At 50.4% G+C, this 21588-nt stretch overlaps 1 long non-coding RNA gene across 1 annotated transcript; it reads right to left on the bottom strand.

The window, feature by feature from the left end:
* Positions 1-512: 512 nt before the first annotated feature.
* Positions 513-17742, bottom strand: LOC106731795 (uncharacterized). The gene is made up of 3 exons (XR_001368059.4): positions 16907-17742; positions 6792-6891; positions 513-1311 (listed from the first exon to the last, which is right to left on the bottom strand). It is a non-coding gene; the product is annotated as an uncharacterized LOC106731795 (long non-coding RNA).
* Between the last annotated feature and the right edge of the window lie 3846 nt (positions 17743-21588).

Raw genomic sequence — 21588 nt, 5'->3', positions numbered from 1 at the left:
ATGGCCTCCACCCCGCTCCAGTGAGGCTACAGTATTGAAGTATTGAATCTGAGGCTTGATTTACACTAGAAAATGAGGTTGGCTTAATCATGTCACTCAGGGCACTGATAAGTGTAGAACAGATGTGGGCAAAATAAGGCAGGTGGGCAGGATCTGACCTGCCATGACCTTCCAGCCCACTAAAAGTCCCACGGTGCAACGGGGTGCTCAGGCAGGCGGCCTGCTTGCCCTGGGCTCCCAGAAGTGGCCGTCTGCCGTCCGTGTAAGCAGGATGTGAAGGAATGCTCCCCCGGCAGCTAGCTGGATTCGCTAGATATTCAGCAGATAGACTGGTATTTTGCTCCTTGTAATCAGCTTAACTTGTGACCCAGCACCAGGCACAGAGCTGAGATCAACCTCCCCCCGCCCCTCTGAAGAGCAAAACAGGCACTGAATCTTTTCAGGCCTCCGGAGAATGTCGTTTCGGGCCCGGCCTCCAAGAACCCAACCCCCACATGGGATCAGAACCTCAAATAAATCATTCAGGTAAGCCCCCTTTAACAATGAAAGGAGGATGTGTGCACTGTTTGCTCCCCTAGGCACCTGTTATTTACACGTTGCTTGATAGTAAAGAAAAGTGATTTTATTAAGTACAGGCAGTTGGATTTAAGTGGTTACAAGTGCGAACAGGCAGAGCAAAGTAGATTACAAGTTTAAAACAACAGAACACACAGAACTAGTCTGAACACCAAAAGCTCAGTACAATACCCTACAACTGGTCTTCTTTCATCTAAATCTTCAAACCAGGGAAGATCTTTTTTCCCTGGGGTCTCTGGTTCAGTCTCTTGGGAGTGACATGCCAACCAAGACAAAGGGATTGAAAAACGTTGCATTTTAAATAGCCTCCCGTTTTAGGTGGGAATTCTTTGTCTGTGCCTTCCACCCTTTCATGGAAAATTATCTCCTCGGATCCTCCAAGTTAGGGAGGTCACATGACTTCCTAAGACCAACCACTACCGAGACTTAAAGGACAAAAGGGCTGTTTACAAATCATCACCCAGACATGGAGGGAAACACCCTTGATGGCTTCATTCCCACGTTTAAAACTATAAACCAGTCTGTGCTTCCCATTTCTAACTTTACGTACAAGCGTGACTCCTACACCAAAAATAAGAGCTACAGATCCAGCAGATTGTGACGTAAGATTGATAGGCTGCATGAGGTATCTTGTCCGCAGCATCTCCGAGTTATGCATATTTGTGTCCATAAGGCAATTTCGTAAAGCATGGGGGGTTGGAAGGATGAAATTGTCACAACAGGATTGTGCTCAATCTGTTCAAAAGGAAAGGGCTCATGGTTAGCAGGTGCTCCACCTTCAGAGCTCCGCCCCATCCCACCTCTGCTCCGCTACTCCCCGACTTTCCCCCGCCTTTCCAGGATCGCAACTCACAAGAACAACCCGGTAGTCCAAGTGGGGGCGGGACTCCGCCCACCAGGGCTCAGGGCGGGGGGCGGGACTCCGCCCACCAGGGCTCAGGGCGGGGTTCCTTGCCTCCGGGTCACACACGGGGAACCAGCCTGGTGTCTTAGCGTCACGAGTGCAGCCCGGTGGCCAGGACCTCCTCCACCCGTACACTTAGTGCATCCCAGTCCGGAGTCATGGTGTGGGGTGGGAACCCATTCCAGCGTCTCAGCCCTATACTCAGGCCAAGCCGACCGTTAATAAGCTCTCGGGGCAAGCAGCATTCGTTCAGGGGCTCGGGGTCTATGATCCGGCGGAACCCAGACCCTAGCTCAGGGTAGGCAGCAAACAGTCGGGGTAGCCTGCCACCCATGGGATGCAGGCCCGCTCGCTCCACTGCATCCCACCCAGATTGGCCTGCCACTGGATCAGCAGGGATCCTGACCACAATCAGCATCAGCTACCCCGGGCTACTTCCTAGCTCCCCCTTGGGGCATACTTGGCTCAGTAACAGGCTGTCTGGGTCGTTGGGGGCTGGAACAACGTCCCTGAGGGTTGGCAGCTTCTCTGTGATCCCAGCCAGATCCCAGCTTCAGGTCCAAAGCAGCCTCCCTCCTTTGGGCAGGCGTCTGGCTTCTCCGGCGGCTGGGCTCCAACTAAGCTCTTGGATCTGCCTTTTATACTTCCCGTCCCGCCTCCTGGCTTCCAGCTGGATGCTGGGTGGGGTGGGACTCCACCCACCAGAGCTTGGGGCAGGGTTCCTTGCTCTCCAGGACAGTGGGCAGCCATTCCACCTCTACCAGCCCCCGTCCTAAAATATCAACCCAGTATTTAGAACATAAGAACGGCCGTACTGCGTCAGACCAAAGGTCCATCTAGCCCAGTATCCTGTCTGCCGACAGTGGCCAGCACCAGGTGCCCCAGAGAGGGTGGACCGAAGACAATGATCAAGCTATTTGTCTCCTGCCATCCCTCTCCAGCCTCTGACAAACAGAGGCCAAGGACACCATTTTATCCCCTGGCTAATAGCCTTTTATGGACCTAACCTCCATGAAATGATCTAGCTTCTCTTTAAACTCTGTTATAGTCCTAGCCTTCACAGCCTCCTCTGGCAAGGAGTTCCACAGGTTGACAACACGCTGTGTGAAGAAGAACTTTCTTTTATTAGTTTTAAACCTGCTCCCCATTAATTTCATTTGGTGTCCTCTAGTTCTTCTATTTAGGGAACTAATAAATAACTTTTCTTTATCGGCCCTCTCCACACCACTCACGATTTTATAGACCTCTATCATATCCCCCCTCAGTCTCCTCTTTTCTAAACTGAAAAGTCCCAGTCGTTTTAACCTCTCCATTCCAGCGGAAGTGGGGGAGCACAATTACAAACACCTGTGAAGAACTTACAGCCACGTGCTTTCCAAAGAGCCTTCACTAGAAAAGATTTGTTGGGGCCTGCAGCCAGTAGCCCTGCCTACAGTACGTGATCTAGTTCAGTCATTCCCAGTCTCTGGTCCACAGACCCCTGGTGGTCTGTGTCAGTTTTGTAAGCAAAACTCGTGAAGTCATTCTGCCGCTCTATTCTGCACTAGTTAGGCCTTAGCTGGAGTACTGTGTCCAGTTCTGGGCGCCACATTTCAAGAAAGATGTGGAGAAATTGGAAAGGGTACAGAGAAGAGCGACAAGAATGATTAAAGGTCTAGAGAACATGACCTATGAAGCCAGGCTTCATGAACTGGGCTTGTTTAGTTTGGAAAAAAGAAGATTAAGGGGGGACATGATAGCGGTTTTCAAATATCTAAAAGGGTGTCACAAGGAGGAAGGCGAAAATTTGTTCCTCTTGGTTTCTGAGGACAGGACAAGGAGTAATGGGCTTAAAGTGCAGCAGGGGAGGTTTAGATTGGACATTAGGAAAAAATTCCTAACTGTCAGGGTGGTCAAATATTGGAATAAATTGCCAAGGGAGGTGGTGGAATCTCCCTCTCTGGAGATATTTAAGAACAGGTTAGATAGACATCTGTCAGGGATGGTGTAGACGGAGCTTGATCCTGCCTTGAGGGCGGGGGGCTGGACTCGATGACCTCTCGAGGTCCCTTCCAGTCCTATTATTCTATGATTCTATGATTCTATGATTATCGAGGTTGGCCAGCAGCCTGGGCATTGGGGGGTTGACTGCACCTAGCCAGGTGGAGTGGCCAGTGGGAGTGTGGGTGGGACTTTCGGACTGGGACAAAGGAGTTTGGTTTTTTTTTCCTTTCTCCTTTTGTCTCTGGGGGTGAGTCCTCTACTTCTACAGGGAGGGACAATCATGTCTCTCTCCCTCCAGGAAACAATTCTTCACTTTCTGTAAGTAGGGTAAAGTTTAGGTAGTTTCGTTAGGCTTTATTGTTTTAAGGGTTGGGACCTGATATCTGGCATGGCTTAAGAGATGTTTGGCTTTTCTTTTTAACTAAGTTCTAGCCCATGGTGTAATTCCTCCATGAGTCTATTTTGTTACCTTTCCATCTGATCCTTATGCTTGCAACAGGAATATTGTTGTAATAATAAAAGTTCTTTCTTTTCTTTTTATTAACCTGGCATTGGTTACTTGTGTGTCCTGATTTTTATAATAGGGGTGAGATTTCCCAAATGATCTTTTCCCTAATCTCGTTATTAATATTTGGGTGGTGGCAAATTAAAAGTTTTATTCCCAAAATCTAGGTTTTTAAGATTTTGGGGGAAGTTTTATACCAAAGCCTGGTAGATAAGGCTTTAGGGTACACTTGCTGGCCCCCACTTCTGCATTTATCCTGCCACAGAGGGGAAGGAGCCATGACAGTCTGCAACTGTACTGCAGAGGGACCCCTGGAGGTCCGTGATGGTACTGCAGGGGGACCCCTAGTGGCCTGTGATAGTATTGCAGGGGGACCCCTAGTGGCCTGTGATAGTATTGCAGGGGGATCCCGGTGGTCCTTGACGGTATTGCAGGGAACCCCTGGTGGTCTGCGATGGAACTTCAGGGGGGGTTCATGGAAAGTTTAAAAGGATCAGGCCCACCACAGTGGGTCCAATCTTTACTTTTCTTTTACTTTTCTTTTTTCTTCCCCAGGGAGTGGGGGTCCATGACACTTTAATAGATTGAAAGGGGTCTGTATGCTCAAAAAGGTCGGAGTCTTTTCTCAAATGTTTCCTGTCTGTGGGCTGAAAGAGAAATCCTTTCTTGGAGCGATCCTTGGCTGCCAATGCCACAATCTCCAACCACTTGCCTCTCCGTGTCTTTTATTCTCGGATAATTACCAGGAAGAGTTCCCCACAGGTGCTTCACAGCTGGAGAATCACCCTGCTTTCTCCAGCCTAGTTGGAAATATCCCAAGCAATGGGGCTTCTATGACTGGACAGACCTCTGCTGGGAGACTATTTCACAGCCTAATAGCTATCACTGTCAGGAAGTTTTCTTGCTATCTAGCCTAAATATGAATGACACCCCCATTACTTTCTTGTTAAACCAGTGATATGTTTCTAGGTGAGCAAGTCAGAGATATCCTCCTCCCTCTTCTTTCTGCTTTCTTTCTTTGTGTTCTTTGGCACTGCACATATCATATTCCAGCTCCAGAGTATTCCTTCCCCCACGTCTTCGGTATATTTTTCAGTCGTTTCCATTGTTATTTGCTCAACATCTCACCACTATTCCCCACACACATTTCTGCCCTTGTGGGTCTTCCCGTGGTCCCATGCATTTCACCAACAACCACTCCTCTGAACAATCTAGCAGATAGACCGACTGCTTCACATGTTTGATTGTTTCTGAAGGTGTGCAAACTGTTTTGTCGTGTACAGATGTTTTCTAGACACACTGTGCACCACATCTCCAACTTGTGTATGCTCAGAAGTGCAAGGAAGTGTCTGTGCCCTGGTGTACAGCTCCGGCAAGAACTGTGGCAAAAGCCAGCAGGGATCTATTTAAAGAGATGGCAGAGACCCGGGTTGCAATAGGACAGCACCTGTAAGAAATTTGAAGTTACTTTCATTGCTGTGTACACTGGCATAACTCCACTACCAAATATGAGATACATAGTACTAACTTGATCTATATCAGCCAAGGATCTGGCTCTCTCGTATTCATGTTACTTTTTAAACTCCCCTTTTGTCTAAAGAGTATTATTTTGGGTGGTTTCCAATATACAGTTCCTCAAATCAGGCCGTACTGGGGTTGAAACAATCTGTGTCAGTTGCCGCTTGTCTAATGTGGTGATTACATCAGAAGTTAAAAACTCCATTGGGGGGGAGGGGAGAGATTGGAAATAGTTTGATTTTTTTTTTCTCCCTCTCTCATTCCTTAGGATCGTTAAACTTGACAGCTCTCTAAACGAGCTGGAAGAATTGCAGCCTGGAGCACTTTTTCCTTTCGAGGATCTCTCTGAATTGGACGCGTCTTTAATGCTTTCAGCGGGTGCGTATGGCTTAGTGTCTATGATTGATGGGCTCTACGAAAAATGTTGTTTTTATTAAAAAAAAGGAGGGGAGGCATTATTTATGATAGTCTCAAGAGCAAAGGATTGCTAGCTTTGGCAAAATGTGGGCAGGTTTTTTTTTTTTTCGGTTTAAGTCAATGCACTTCCATATTTAGATGGCCTCTCTCTGAAATTTTCTTTGTGATCTGCACTACACAACTCTTTCAACATACTTCACCCCTGAAAAAACACACCACTCTGATTTTGCAGCTCTAGTCCATACCACAAAGGCATGTCCAGCAGGGTTCCCTCTAAGATTTTCCAACCATGAGAGGAGTGAGTTTCAGCTTGTGCACCAATAGTGAGGTCATGTGTGCTGGTTTGGATGTGTGCCACTGTGACACCCAGTTTATTAACCCACACACCTTCCCGGCCACCAGAGCAGAAACTGCCCTCTCCTCTGCCATTTGTCAGGTCCCGTTCCCAGCAGCTGGAGTAGACTCCGCCCCCCCCAGCCATGTGGCATGGCAGCCTCGGCCACCAGAGTAGGCCTGCCCCTCCCGCCACGTGGCCGCAGCAGATCCTGGCCTCCCACCGCAGCAGCTCCCTCACCATGCTGTCTCAGCCGGCCCCGCCCACTGAAGCAGCTGCCTGCCACATCAGTGCTAATGCGTGGCTCTCCAAAGGAGGTGGGTGGGGGAAGATTTTTTGTGCAGGCGTGCACCTTACTAGGAACAATGATGTCCGGGTATCTCCCTCCAAACCGGAGGAGCGCGGCCAGTCCGTTTCTGACCGGAAATAGCTGCTAATTCCTAAAGCGGGAGACATGAGAAATCTGTAACACGGCTAAATGACCACGAGTGATAACGATCAAACTCATCTTTGCTAACAATCTGAGGCTGGTTTGGAACTGTGCACGAACTCACCGTCACATCACAGCGTCACAGAGAGAGGCTTCTTCATCACACTTCGTACATCATTCTCAAATATTCCTTGTGGTCTTTTCGGTGCTCCATGGTAGAGCGACTGGAAGGGAAGTCACAAAAACCTTTATGAACAAGAGATGGGCTCAAGCTGCAATATTCTGCTTATCCCTCAAGTGCTTGGATCTGGGGTTTTGGTTGGAGTTTTTGTAGAGGCCATTTGAAAATCCTGCCCCTGAATTCAGATGGAGCATTGGTAACACTGGTTCCCAGTTTGGTTAGTTTTCCAGAGCTGTAGTCTCTACTAATACCCTTCCCATCTCTTTTGTCTTTGGCTCCAGCAGCAAGGGGATTCATAGAATTGTAGAATCATAGAACACTAGAACTGGAAGGGACCTTGAGAGGTCCTCGAGTCCAGTCCCCTGCCCTCATGGCAGGACCCAGTACTGTCTAGATAATCCCTCACAAGTATCTGTCTAACCAGCTCTTAAATATCTCCAGTGACAGAGATTCCACAACCTCTCTGGGCAATTTATTCCAGTGTTTAACCACCCTTACAGTTAGGAAGTCTTTCCTTCTGTCCAACCTAAACCTCCCTTGCTGCAGTTTAAGCCCATTGCTTCTTATCCTGTCATCAGAGGCCAGGGAGAACAATTGTTCTCCCTCCTCTTTGTAATATCCTTTTAGATATTTGAAAACCGCTATCACGTCCCCTCTGTCTTCTCTTTTCCAAACTGAACAAACCCAGTTCTTTCAGTCTTCCCTCCTGGGTCATGTCTTCTAGACCTTTAATCATTTTTGTTGCTCTTCTCTGGACTCTCTCCAGTTTCTCCACATCTTTCTTGAAATGCAGTGCCCAGAACTGAACATAATACTCCAACTAAGGCCTAATCACCACAGAGTAGAGGGGAAGAATGACTTCTCGTGTCTTGCTCACAGAAGCATAAGGGAGTGGTCTACAAAGGCTTCCCTTGTCGACCAATCCGCCTCTTGACTCGCTCACTGTGCTGATGATCAGCTGTGGAACTCCTTGCCAGAGGAGGCTGTGAAGGCTAAGACTATAAGGGTATGTCTACACTACCCTCCTAGTTCAAACTAGGAGGGTAATGTAGGCATACCGCACTTGCAAATGAAGCCCGGGATTTGAATTTCCTCGTGGAACGAGGTGTACCGGTAGTTCGGAATAGGAAGCCTAGTCCGAACTACCTAGTTCGAGCCCCGTGTAGCCGCGCTGCACGGGGTTCGAACCAGCGGGGTTTTAAAAATGGCGGCTCCCCGCTTATGCAAATGAAGCCCGGGAAATTCAAATCCTAGTCCTAGTATTCTATGAGTCTGTCAGGGGAATCCCTGGGTGACATAATTAGCATAGCCAGAGCCAGCCCTCCTCTCGGCCCCTAGAGCAGGAGAGAGGTTGGCTGAGGACCAGAGCAGTGAACCGAAAGCAGTGTGCACTGACACGCATGGGCACTCATAGTTGGGGTATTGATGAAAGTAACCTCAAGGTCTATGATGGAGCCACCGTTGGCTCTTATCTGGCTCCTCCACCTCTCCTAAGCCCAGTCTATATCAGATGCCTCCAAGAATCAAGCCCTCGGTGACCAACCACATCCAAACCACATCCAAATAAGTGACTACATGAAGGGCTTAGGGAACTGTAACTGACTCATGCCAGTAGTTCTCCCAGCTCCAGTGATAGTCTCTTTCTGACACTTTGCTGGCAACATCTGCTTTCTCTGCACTCAATACCTCACCGCCAACATCTGCCTCTCTTGCTGAAGGAAACTCAGCAAGCTTGCTTCTCCGTTATCTTAATCTTTGTGGAGTCTGCAGGGTTTTCCGTATGTCTTCCAGATGGATTTGGTATTTGTATCCCCTTCTCCTTTTAAGCTATGACCCAGGGTTTGGAGAGGCTTCAGAAGAGAACGAATTTCAACAATACAACACAGTTGAGCTGACTGACATGTGCATGTCATTTCACGTCTTCCTATTGGCAAGATAAATGGGAATGGAAGTCAACGTGGGTTAGAAGTGTTAGAGAGCCCCAAGATAAAGCCTTCTGTGGACAGTCACTTGGATAATAGATTGCAGAACCAGGAAAGTCTGGTTCTAATTTTGATTCAGAGCAAAACAGAACAAAAAAACCCCACCATTGCAGTGAAAGCCTGTGATTGTTTTATGTCGTCTTGTTCTCTCTCATCGGGTGGATTTATGCCATGAACTTTTGGAGTTGTTGCTGTGCTTGATAGATCTCACTTCCTTCAGCCAAGTAGTTTGGAAAAGGCAGGAGTGAGGAAACTATGATGACAAAATTCAGATAAAAATGCCCCACATTTTGGATAAGCTCAGACCTGGGTCCCAATTTTGTAGCTCAGGTCTATTTTTAAAACTAATAAAAGAAAGTTCTTCTTCACACAGCGTGTAGTCAACCTGTGGAACTCCTTGCCAGAGGAGGCTGTGAAGGCTAGGACTATAATAGAGTTTAAAGAGAAGCTGGATAATTTCATGGAGGTTAGGTCCATAAAAGGCTATTAGCCAGGGGGATAAAATGGTGTCCTTGGCCTCTGTTTGTCAGAGGCTGGAGAGGGATGGCAGGAGACAAATCGCTTGATCATTGTCTTCGGTCCACCCCCTCTGGGGCACCTGGTGCTGGCCACTGTCGGCATACAGGATACTGGGCTAGATGGACCTTTGATCTGACCCAGTACGGCCGTTCCTACGTTCTTATGTTATGTTCTCTACAGCTTGAGCTATAAAGCCAACTGGCTCTCAGCTTAGGTTGTGGAGCTCCCTTGTTCTTCTCTCTCACTGTAAGTGGTCTACATGCCTGCTGCTCCATGGGACAGTGAACCACACCACGGCTATGTCTAGACTGGCGCGATCTTGCGCCAGAAATATGCAAATGAGGCTAAGCGTGGAATATCGCTGAGCCTCATTTGCATATATAATGTGCCGCCATTTTTGCGGAAGAGGGTCTTGCGCAAGAAGGAGCGTCTACACTGCCCCTTCTTGTGCAAGAAAAACCCTCTTGCGCAATGCCGTTACACCTATTACTTTTCAGGAATAACAGCATTATATATGCAAATGAGGCTCCGCGATATTCCACGCTGAGCCTCATTTGCATATTTCTGGCGCAAGATCGCGCCAGTCTAGACATAGCCCAAGCGTGTGGGTTACAACCCTAGCACGCACAGCCGGGCCCTGCTCCCCGACTGCAACGCAGCTGCACTTTATGGAGCTATTTAACCTCACGGTCTAGATCAGCTGAACAAAAAACGAGTGCAGATCGCCGGAGCCCGATGCAGTAAGGTCTCTTGCTTATGCAAGGTGCCCTTTCGTAAGCAACTCCAGCTCAGGCGTAAGAAACTTCCGACTGAACACAGACAATTCCCTGCCTGTTGCAAAACCATGAAAAGGAAATCCCTCGTTAACCTCTCCGGCAGCCCTAGGGTGGCCAAAGGGTCAATTGCTCAGGGGCCTGGTGATTTAAAAGGGCCCAGGTGGATGGGATTGATACATTTTTGTTTAACAATGTAGATTACAGCCCAGACAAAGAGCCCTGTGGCACCGTAAAAACTAACACGTTTATCTGGGCATACACTTCGGTAGGCTGGAACCTACTTCGTCAGAAGCATGAAATGGAAACTTCACTTTGGCAGGTATATATACTCATGCAAAGATGTTACATGCTAATGCTTTTGCTGGGGACCGTATACCTACCTGGGGAAGTGAAGAAACAGTCTGACAGAGCCAGACGAGAACCTAGAAGTTATCTAGTAGAGGAAACAAGGAAAGTAACAGAATCATCAGGAGCAGTGGTCACCAACCAGTCGATCAGGATCTACTGGTAGATCGTCCAGCCTCTGACAGGTGATCCTGACTGGTTTGGCCAAGTGACTATTACCAACCCTACCCCAGTCATGAACCCCTTCCTGCACCCCAAGCCCTGCTCCTGAGCACCCCTGCATCCAACCACCCTCCCAGAGCATGCACCTAGAACCCCCTCTGGTACCCCAACTGCCTGCCCCAAGCTCAGCTCAGAGTCCCTCTCACACGCCAGATGCCTTAATCCAAGAGCAGAGCCTGCACCCCAACCTTCTCTGATGAAAGTGAGGGAGGATGGAGGGGGGTGGGAGGGAGGCTGGAGTGAGCAGGGGAGGGGCCTCAGAGCAGGGAGGTGGGGCAAGGGTATTTGGGTTTGAGGTAGATCTTGGATTGCATTTAAATTCCAAAAATGATCTTGTGCTTAAAAAGGTTGAGACCCCTGACCTACAGCCCCCAGCTTAAACCTCTCCAGCACATCATCCAAGATCTACAACCGAACGTGCAAAACGACCCCTCACTCTCACAGACCTTGTGGGCCGGCCAGTCCTCACAGACAGCTCCCCAATCTGAAGCAAATACTCATCAGCAACTACACACCACACAACAGGAACACGAACTCAGGCTATGTCCAGACTAAGGCTTCTTTTGGAAGAAGCTTTTCCAGAAAACGTCCTCCGAAAGAGAGCGTCTACACAGCAGGGCACCTGTGCTTTTTCCTCTTTCCTCTTCTTCCAAAAGAACTCCCTCTTCCCCGTCCACACACGCCTTTTTCCGAAAAGGCCTCTTCCTCATAGAAAGAGGTTTACCAATGTCGGAAACCCCCTCAGTTCTTTCGATTTATTTTTGTGATTGCAACGTTAAGTGAAGTTTTTTCGGAAAAATAACGTTTTTTCCGAAAAAACTCTGCAGTGTAGCCATACCTTCAGCAGGCATGGATTTTCCGATTCCTTCCCAACCACTTCCTCAGAGATCTCCTGCCTGAGGTGGCGCACCAGGCCTGCTATCTCCTCATCGCTCTGAGTGGTGGTGTCCCACAGCACCAGCAGCCCAAGTATTTCCTCTGTTGTATATTATAACTTTGTTGGCCATAGAATCATAGTACACTCAAACTGGAAGGGACCTCAAGAGGTCATCAAGTCCAGTCCTCTGCCGTCACGGCAGGACCAATCACCATCCAGACAATCCCTGACAGATACTTATCTAACCTGCTCTTAAATATCTCCAGCGATGGAGATTCCACAAACTCCCTCAGCAATTTATTCCAGTTCTTAACCATCTTGACAGGACGTTTTTCCTAATATCCAACCTAAACCTTCCTTGCTGCAATTTAAGTCTATTGCTTCTTGTTCCATCTTCAGAGGCCAAGGAGAACAATTTTTCTCCCTCCTCCTTGTAACAACCTTTTAGATACTTGAAAATGGTTATCCTATCCCCTCTGTCTTCTCCTTTCCAAACTAAACAAACCCAGTTCTTTCAGTCTCCCCTCTAGCTCATGTATTCTAGACCTCTAACTGTTTTTGCTGCTCTTCTCTGGACTCTCTCCAATTTCTCCACATCTTTCTTGAAATGTGGTACCCAGAACTGGACACAATATTCCAACTAAGGCCTAATCAGCGCAGAGTAGAGTGGTAGAATGACTTTGTGTGTCTTGCTCACAACACTTCATGAGTCAGGTTTGCTTGTTTTGCAACAGTGTTGACTCATATTTAGCTTGTGGTCCACTATGACCCCTAGATCCCTTTCTTCCATACTCCTTCCTAGACAGCACTTCCCATGCTGTATGTGTGAAACGGATTGTTCCTTCCTAAATGGAGCACTTTGCATTCGTCTGTATTAAACTTCATCCTGTTTACCTCAGACCATTTCTCCAGTTTGTCCAGATCATTTTGAATTATGATTCTATCCTCCAAAGCACTTGCAACTCCTCCCAACTTGGTATCATCTGCAAACTTAATAAGCGTCCTCTCTATGCCAGTACCTAAATCGTTGATGAAGATCTTGAACAGAACCGGTCCCAAAACAGACCCCTCGCTTGTTATGCTTTTCCAGCATGACTTTGAATCATTAATAACTACTCTCGGAGAACAGTTATCTAGCCAGTTATGAACCTCCCCCCTTATAATAGTCTTGTTTATTGATATTTAATTGCATCTTCTATCCCCATTTCCCCCTCGTTTTTAGTTTACATGAGTCATGAATAGGTGTTTAATTAGCCTACTCGATACTGCAGGTGCTTACTTTGTGCTTCTCTAAATGTTTTCTATATTAATTCATTTCATTCTATTATGCATTTATTTAATTTTAATATAGAATTCAAAGTAACAAATTCTACATCTTATATATATCTCTAGCATGTAGAATAGTGATAGAAATGTAGCCGTGTTAGTCTGGGGTAGCTGAAGCAAAAGGCAGGACAATGTAGCACTTTAAAGACTAACAAGATGGTTTATTAGATGATGAGCTTTCGTGGGCCAGACCCACTTCCTCAGATCAAATAGTGGAAGAAAATAGTCACAACCCACGAAAGCTCATCATCTAATAAACCATCTTGTTAGTCTTTAAAGTGCTACATTGTCCTGCATTTTGCTTCATATATCTCTAGTCATCTGAAGAGGTGGGTTTTGCCTACAAAAGCTAGTGCTACTGTCTGTATATTTTTGTTAGTCTCTAAGGTGCTACAGGACAATGCATTTTTTTTTAAAGTTACAGACTAACACGGTTGCCCCCTGAACCTCGCTAATTGTACCGTTTGGTCTCGGATCGTGCTTGGCCTTGTTACGTCTGATTGCTCCATTTCAGATCATCTAACATCTGCCACATGGCCTCTCCTCGAATGCCGCCATAATTGTTGTCAAGCAGGGCTGGTAAATTGAAGTGGGACTAGGGTTGCCAGGTGTCCAGTAGTGAACCGGACAGTCTGGTATTTTCACCTCCTCTCCGGTAAAAAAAATTCAGAAAATACTAGACACCGAAAAGGTCTGGTATTTTCTGATTTTTTCCCGGCCACGAGGTGAAAATCCCAGACTGACCGTCTCACTACGAAGGCAGCCTGGCAACCCTAGTGCTTACTGGGTTCCACAGGGGAGCTGTCCGGCCTTGCGCAAGGAGACAAGATGGCGGGCAGCCATTGGCAGCCTGTTAGGTCCAAAAAAGCCTCACCATGTGGTTTTTTTAAAGGGGCCACAGGGTTTTTTTGTTTAACAACTCTCAGGGTCCTTTTTTTTTGCCCAACAAACTTTTTCCTGGCATGTTTTTTTGCTGTTGTTCGGTATTTTTTCTGAAACCATCTGGCAACCCTAAGCGGGACGTGTGACTGGGGCGCGATGCAACTTCAGTCCAGCTTCCTGGTCATGGCCTGCTGCCAGAGCCTGCTTGCCCCCTGACAGATCGTAGCAGAGAGATTTCCCTTGAGCGCCTTGCAGCCAAAATGAAATGTGTTCTGCATTATCCCTCGGGGGGAGGGATTGGGACGGGGGAGGGCTGCATTCTTTCTGATCAGGTTTAATCACATTCATTTTGTGGCCCTGCTTTCTGTTGAGGGCTTTTTATGATCTCCAAGCAGGTTCGCGCACCGGCATGGGCCCATGTGCCTTCCACATTGAGGCACTGTAAAGAAAAACATGTTCCAAGCGGCTTTTGCTTTGCTGGAAGCTGTTTTAACTATTTCTGTTTAACTACAGGGAAAGGGAATGGGCTAGGCCCTTAAAGCCCTGCCCAAGAAAGCCAAAGGGTCAGCTGGAAGGGAGGGGCCAGAAGACAAGGACTGGAGTCAAAAGGGCGGGGTGGAACTCAAGGAAGCAACCAAATGGCCAGTGGAAGACCCTAAACTGTGAACTCCAGGGGCTGTCCCCTGTCCTGGGGGGTTGTCAGTGACTAGTGCATGCAGCAGTAGAGAATTAGTCCCCAAAGGTGTGTCCTGTGATAAGCACAGCTGTAAAAAACAACAACAACAGTATTTTATTTACTGTAAGGAGCTGGCCAGCGCTTATGTGCACCGCTGCCCCCTGCTGGATGGAATGGAGATGGTTCAAATGTGTGTCATGGGCCCTCCAATGCTGGCAGTGAGGCGATTTTCCTTTAGCTCAGGAAACATCCGGCTCCGGGGCATGCGAATAAAAGTGCATTCGAAGCAGGGGCATAAAACAGAAATAGGTTTAAACAGAAGGGTGTCACCTCTGACGGAGACGGAGGCTGCCAGCATGGTTTGGAAATGGATGGGCTAAATTCATCCCGTCTAAGTTCAGGCAGTTACACCCAGGAGGAAATCGGCCTGTGTTCTAGCGGAGCAGCATGTCCTTAACCTCCTGAGCCAGCTCTGCATTTGAAGGGAGGCAACCCAAGAAGGGCCCGGTTCTGCCGGAAGTGGTGGGGGTGGTATAGAAGGGGGCTCTTCCCCCTGAGCCAGCATGGCCCACGGATGGAACCCCCCTTTATTTATCTGCCTGGGGAGCACCTGCATGTGAGTCCAGTTACTTCACACACACTCTCTCCTCCCCGGCAGTGGGTGCTGGGGGTCTGGATGGGGCCTATTGATGGTCTCATCCCGTTCCTGTATCGCCTGGCGAAGCAACACCACCCCTAGTCAGCAAAAGGGGTAAAGAGAAACCGTCCGGCAGCTCCCTCTGGACTACGGACCTCTCTTATGTCGGAGCATCAGTTTCCAGGGCAGAGCCCAACAGACTCCAGGGCCAGCCTCAGTTCTTTTCTCTTCCAAGGTGGGGCTTCGGTACCCTCCGGGCTCTGAGTCCCCTCGCCAACGCTGGAGACGCTCCCCAGACTGTTCTCTCCCTAGGGCTCCCTGCCTGAGTGGAATTCCCTCCTTTTCACGCCTCCTCTGGTCCGGGCATGGTTGGCAGGGCCCAAGGCAGCTCTTTAAGCCCTTCGGTGCCAGTGTGAGGCGTAGGTATGTTTCCCCTGCGTGGTCTGGAGGGCAAGCGGCTAAGGTCACACCAAAGGGGACGCAAGGCAAGGGGTCAAGGGCAAGTTAAATTGGTGCTTCCGGCTCATTCCCCTGCTGGAAGCTCTCTTCCTGTCTCCTGCAGAAGCACCTCCTCTGGCGTCATTCCCCGGACCGGCCATGTCGGAACGGAAACCTTCCTTGGGCGGGGAGAAGGCTGCGGTGTTCTTTAGAAATCACGTCAGTGGCACGGGGTTCAAGAGCCCACGGTCCCCCTACCCAACAGGACCGCTCATTTCATCCTTGCCCAGCTGGCTTCCCACTCCCCTCTCTTCTTCTCCCGGGCAAGAGAACAGAAGGCCGGAACAGAGCTGGGCAGTGCATTTGGGAGAGAACTTTGGCCACCAAAAAAAAAAAAATGCAGATTTGGTGACACCAAAACGGTCCCTGAATTTCCTCCCTGCTCCCACATCATCTCCCGCAAAATTCTGAGAGCAAATCACAACGTTTCTTCACGCCCTTTTGAAATGAAACGGTTCTTTGTCTCCACAGGGTTCTCTTAACTCGGGGTGGGCACGACAGTTTCCACGGGCTAAATCCAGAGCTCCACGCCCTTTGATCCGGCCCACGGCTGCTCCCCTGCCCCCAGGCCAATCAAGACCTGGGGAGGATGGAGCGCAGAAAGTCTCCCCCTGGCCAGGTGCGCGCGGCAGCAGGAACCGCCAGCTGATCAAAACAGCTGGTGGTTCTCTCTTGGCACTGTGTGCCCCTGGCAAGGCAGAGGTGGGAGGAAAGGGGGGGGGGAGAAGAGAAGATTTCACATCCTCTCCACCCCCAGGTCAATCAGGATCTGTGGACAGGGGAGCATGCCAAGTCTCCTGGCCCCGCCCCTTTCATCTGAGGCCCCGCCCCTTCCGAGATGGCCTGCAACCGTTTCTGAAATTCACGAAGTGGTTCCCCCTTCAAAAATTATTGTCCACCCCATCTTACTTTATTTTAAAATAACAAAAACAACCCATCACAACTTTTTAAAATAATCAACATCCAAATATTTTATTTAATTCAAAAGATTTCTTTTGTTTTTGTTTTTCAGTTCACTCACCAAAAGTTTTGACAATGTTTGGGTTTTGGGCCATCCCAAACAGGTTTTTTTGGTTTGTTTTTTTACTCTGAAATTGCCAATGAAGTGAAGTGGGCTAGTGGCCACAGAATTGATATACAGTATGGCCTAGCGGCCACAGAGAGTCAATATGCAGCACAGCCCAGTAGCCACAGAGAGTCAACATATAGCACGGCCCCGCGGCCACGGAGAATCAACATATAGCACGGCCCTGTGGCTACAGAGTCAATACACAGTCTCTAAGGGGTCAGAGCAGTATGGTCCTGGGCTACATCCTACCTGTATCTTATAAGAAGTTATCTCCATCTCCATCTCCATCTTCATGCTCTGGGCCAGAGGCTTCCACCACAGTCCCTCTTGGCCTGGCTCACACTGTTTGGTCCAGCTGCACTTCCTCCCCTGGAGTTCCCGTACCACCTCCTTCCCCTGCAGCAGTCAGCTCTGGCTGAGCAGCTCCACAGGCCTTTATAGCCGACCTCCAGATGGAGCATGCTCAGCAGGGCCGTGGGGGCGGGGCCTTCTCAATCAACTGGTTAACTCCTTCAGCCCCAGTGCGGGATTGATACACCCCTGTCATACCAGGCTACTCTCCATGATGCTGCCAGAACAGCCCCTGCAGCAGCGGCAGGACTTTAGATTGGGACAGAGACGGTATCCGGAATGTCCCAGGCTTGGGATGGCGTAAAAGTGGCTTAAAGTCTCCTTTGTCCTCGGCCTCTTGTCCAGCTGGGCGGGCCGAAGAACAGAGCCTCTTGCTCACGTATCTATAGCTAGAGCAGTAAGAAGCAGGTAATGAGAAATGGAAACGCCAGAGCGCCGCGTTCTACACCCTGGTCCCATCAGGTCGAGTTAAAGCTCCGTCGCAGAGCAGTTCCCAGGGCTAAAGCCATACCTCTGTCCTCTGTCTATTCCAGGGCCACCAGGCAGATTCGGTAACTGGCATGCTGACTTTCTGAGCCACATGGGGACGGGGGGAGGGCCAGGAGCTTTCCGGATGATCCTCCCCCCACCTTGGATGCTATAATTTCTCTTCCACGGGCGACATGTCCAGACAGACGGGTTGTCTCGTCAAGTCTGGGCAGCCCCTGCCGCTGGAGGGGGAAGGTGCTGATGGAGGGTTTAATCTTTGTGAACGGGGAGCCCGGGGCGGGGACTTGTCAAAGCAACACGGGCCCCCTTTCAAAGTTAAAATGTAGCCACAGGCGCTGAGCAGCTGCAACCGTCCTGCTCCTGGAATGAACTCTCCGGGGGTGGCAGGGCTTCCCTCGTGCCGGGTGAGGAAGGATGGCCTAATGGTTAGAGCGGGACCTAAGCATTCAGGTTCAAGTTGTTGCTCCTCCACCGACTTCCAGTCTGACCTGGGGCAAATCACCGAGGCGCTCAGGTTTGGCTCACCCTGTGGGGAGAGGGGCAAACAGCACGGCCCTAACTTTCCCTGGGTGCTGCGAGGCTAAACCCGTTAACAGTTGCAACGGGGTCGGGTCCTACCGTGAAGAGGGCCAGGGAAGGAATTCAGGGAGACCAGGCAGGTGTCTGTGGAGACGATTCGCCGTCCTGCGACGCCGCTCGCTGCCAGAGCTGCCAGGCCACTGAGCGAACCTGCCCTTAAACTCCCGTTTTGTGCCGTGCCAGGGGCAGAAAAGTGTCTCTCTGCTTCTGACCAGCAGTTGGGGAGGGTGTGGCCAACGGGAGTGACATATGCACATACGAACGGCCAGACGGGGTCAGACCAAAGGTCCATCTAGCCCAGTGGCCTATCTTCCAACAGAGGCCAATGCCGGGTGCTCCAGAGGACTTGAACAGAACAGGGAATCATCCAGTGATCCCTCTCCTGTCACCCATTTTCAGCCTCTGACAGACAGAGGCTAGGCACACCATTCTACCCATCCTGGTTAATAAGCATTGAGGGATCCAACCTCCATACATTTATCTAGTTCTTTTTTGAGCTCTATTAAAGAGGAGGGATAGGTCAGGGGTTTGAGCATTGGTGTGCTAAACCCAGGGGTGTGAGTTCAATCCTTGAGGGGCCATTTAGAGATCTGGGGCAAATCTGTCAGGGATGGTATTTGGCCCTACCAGGGGGACAGGACTCTATGATCTCTCAAGGTCCCTTCCAGCTCTATGAGATGTATAGGTAAACAAACCAACCCATCCTCTTCCAAAGAAACTGGAGTCCTTGATGACCCTCCCCATAGCTCTTTTCTGAACTATGTTAAAGTCCTGGTCTTCCCAACATCCTCTGGCGAGGAGTTCCACAGGTTGCCTGTGCACCGTGTGAAAAAAAAACCCTTCCTTTCATTTGTTTTAAACCTGCTTCCTCTTCATTTCATTTGGTGACCCCTCTGGGCCAACAGTGAAGCACTAAGTCATCTGCAGGCAGAAGGTAGGGGAAACACCTGAGATGGCCGGGGGGGTGGGGAGTGGGGGGGGGCTGACGGCAGTTGCTTGGGTAGAGGCTAGAATCTGACCCTGCCCTCTGCCCTTCCAGGGTCAGATGGACAGGGGCGGTATCAGGGTGGTAAAAGCAACCCTCAGTGCCCATGCTGAGAGCAGGGAGAGGAGAGGGGACTCCAGCGAGCCTGGCTGAGTAGCTAGCTGGGCTCTCCCCTTCTGGCGGGCAAGTGGGTATGAAGACCCTCTTGGTTTTGGCCACAGTGCTGCTTCCAGTCCAGCCTTTGTTATAACTCTCCACGCCGAGCTCTGCTCCATTAGCACAGACTCACGAGGCCCTGGCACCCTTATTTAGCTAGAGTGCTGGCCGGAGAGGGATTCTGGTAATGCCAGTCCCCCCGCCCTTCTCTCCTTGGCTGCTTATATCTCATCCTCGCGTGAGCCCTGGGGCTGAAAAGCTGTTTGTGCTGGGGGGGGCCGTAACTCCATTCCCACCCACGGTGACTGGAGAAAAGGGAGACCGAGTCACTTCCCTGGGCGGAGGTTTCGGGGAAGGGGGGTGGGAGGTGTGATAACAGGGGCTGGAGGCCTGTTGCGGTCCAGAGCCTCCAGGGACTTTATTATCTGTCTGCCCTGCACTTCCTCTGAGCTCCCTGGAGCTGTCATCTCCGTGGGCCGTAGAGCGCAGGCCACGGAGCGACAGGGTGTGCTGCAAACAGCGGGTGGAGTTTGCTACCCGGCCCGCGCTACGGCTGAAGGGTGTTTCCTGCATGCAGTTCACCCCAGCTCAGGGGACAGCCCCTGTGCAGTTTTCCTGAGTTTTCTGACTTAAAAATACTAATAAAAAAGTTATGGAATCGTCAACTTGTTTCATTCCCATTCTCTTGAAAGAACAGATTCTAGAATTTGGGTTTGAATTTTTTTTTTAACGTCAAAACGTAAGCTGATGAAAAGCAAAAACTCATGGAGTGTCCACACTGCAAGCGCGTTTTTGCGCAAGTACATTCACAGTAAATCAGAAGAAGAGAGGGGTTTTGGCGCAATACTTATTCCTCTTTCTATGAGGAATAAGTCTTTTTGTGCAAGAGCTCTTGCGCAAAAAGGTGCGTGTGGACAGGAAACGGGTTTTTGGCACAAAACCAGCCTATCGAAAGAAGCACAAATACCCTGGTGGCTGTTCTGTGAGTGGCAATTGGAGCTTTTTTGTGAGAGAGCGTCCATGCAGTGTGGACGCTCTCTTGCGCAAAAGCGTATCGCTTTTCCGACGCGCTTCTGCAGTGTGGACGCGCTCTTGCGCAAGACGTTTTTGTGGAAGATCTCGTCCGCAAAACGCTTCTCACGCAAGAAGCCTGCAGTGTAGACGTAGCCTGGCTGGGAAGGGGTTAAAGCTGGCAGGCGGGAGACTGCACAGAGCCCTGGCCAGTCAGGCAGCAGCTTTTAAGGAGCCAATCCGGGTGTAGCTTGCTGGGGCAGACCTGTATATAAAGAGCTGCCCAGTAGAGTGAGTCAGTTACGCCCTGTCCAGGGAAGGTGCAAGCCTGGTTCCTGGAGAAGCATCTTTCCTAGAGCAGAGCTGGGCAGGCTCAGGGGGGCTAGACAGGGAGGTTCCAGGAGACGAGGCAGTGAAGGGGAGCAGAGGAGGGCAGGACAAGGCTGCTGCCAGAGGCTCCCTGGGTCAGGACCCAGAGCAACGGGTGGGCCTGGGTCCCTCCTTTCCCCCTTGTACCGTATCTGGCCGCCATGGTTGTGTGGCCTGCAAGGCCTGTGGCTTGCCCTGAAGTGAGGGGCTAGATGAAGGCTGCATTGGCCACGGTGGCAGTTGCTGGATGGCGGCCGGCCGATACCCCTGGAAGGGGGCATGAGAGACCGCTGGCGTGGGCCCTACCGGAGAGCGGTGTTGCCGCAGTCGGGGAGCGCCGCGGGTCGGGAACAGGAGTGCGGACGGGGGAGACCCCCGCCAGACAGAGGCGCCCTGCTGAGAAAGGACGAATTTCCCCAGAGCTACCAGCAGGAGGCGCCGCAGCGGCAAGTCCCGCCCCGTGAACGGCGGGAGGGGACTTATTTTGCCCGTGTTTACACAGCCCGTTGGCCCGGTGGATTGAGACACTCGGGGCAAAGGGCTGCTGTGTTTCTTGTCCGTGCCTGGCCAGGTGTTTTGCGGAGTGGTCCCTACACCCTCCCTTCCCCCCGCCAGGCCCCCACAGCGGGTGCAGCACAGACGCAAAGGGGACTGCGTCGGATGGCATCTGCCCCTTGAGCGGCAGCTAGCAATCGCCAGTTGCTAGAAACGGCCCATCCTCGCAGCCAGCGGCCTGCAGCCCGTGAAGCAGTCACCTCCCCACCCCACGGCCTTGTGGGACCAGGCTGGCCATCCTGCTGCTGCGTTCCCTTCGCCTCTCTCACCTCTGCCCCCTTTGTAATGTAGCCAGCCCCATTCTCCTCCCTTCCCCTCAGGTGTGCCGGGAGGCCTTGTTCCGACATTCCTGCTCCGTGCAGCTATTTCATGTATTTTTGCCCACGAGGGAGCTCTCTCCTTCCCCTTCCCCCCCTCCGCACATTCCTGTCAAAAG

Source organism: Pelodiscus sinensis, chromosome 1, assembly GCF_052426305.1.
Source record: "Pelodiscus sinensis isolate ZL-2025 chromosome 1, ASM5242630v1, whole genome shotgun sequence".
NCBI classification, from domain to species: domain Eukaryota; kingdom Metazoa; phylum Chordata; order Testudines; family Trionychidae; genus Pelodiscus; species Pelodiscus sinensis.
This window is presented reverse-complemented; position numbering and strand designations above follow the sequence as displayed.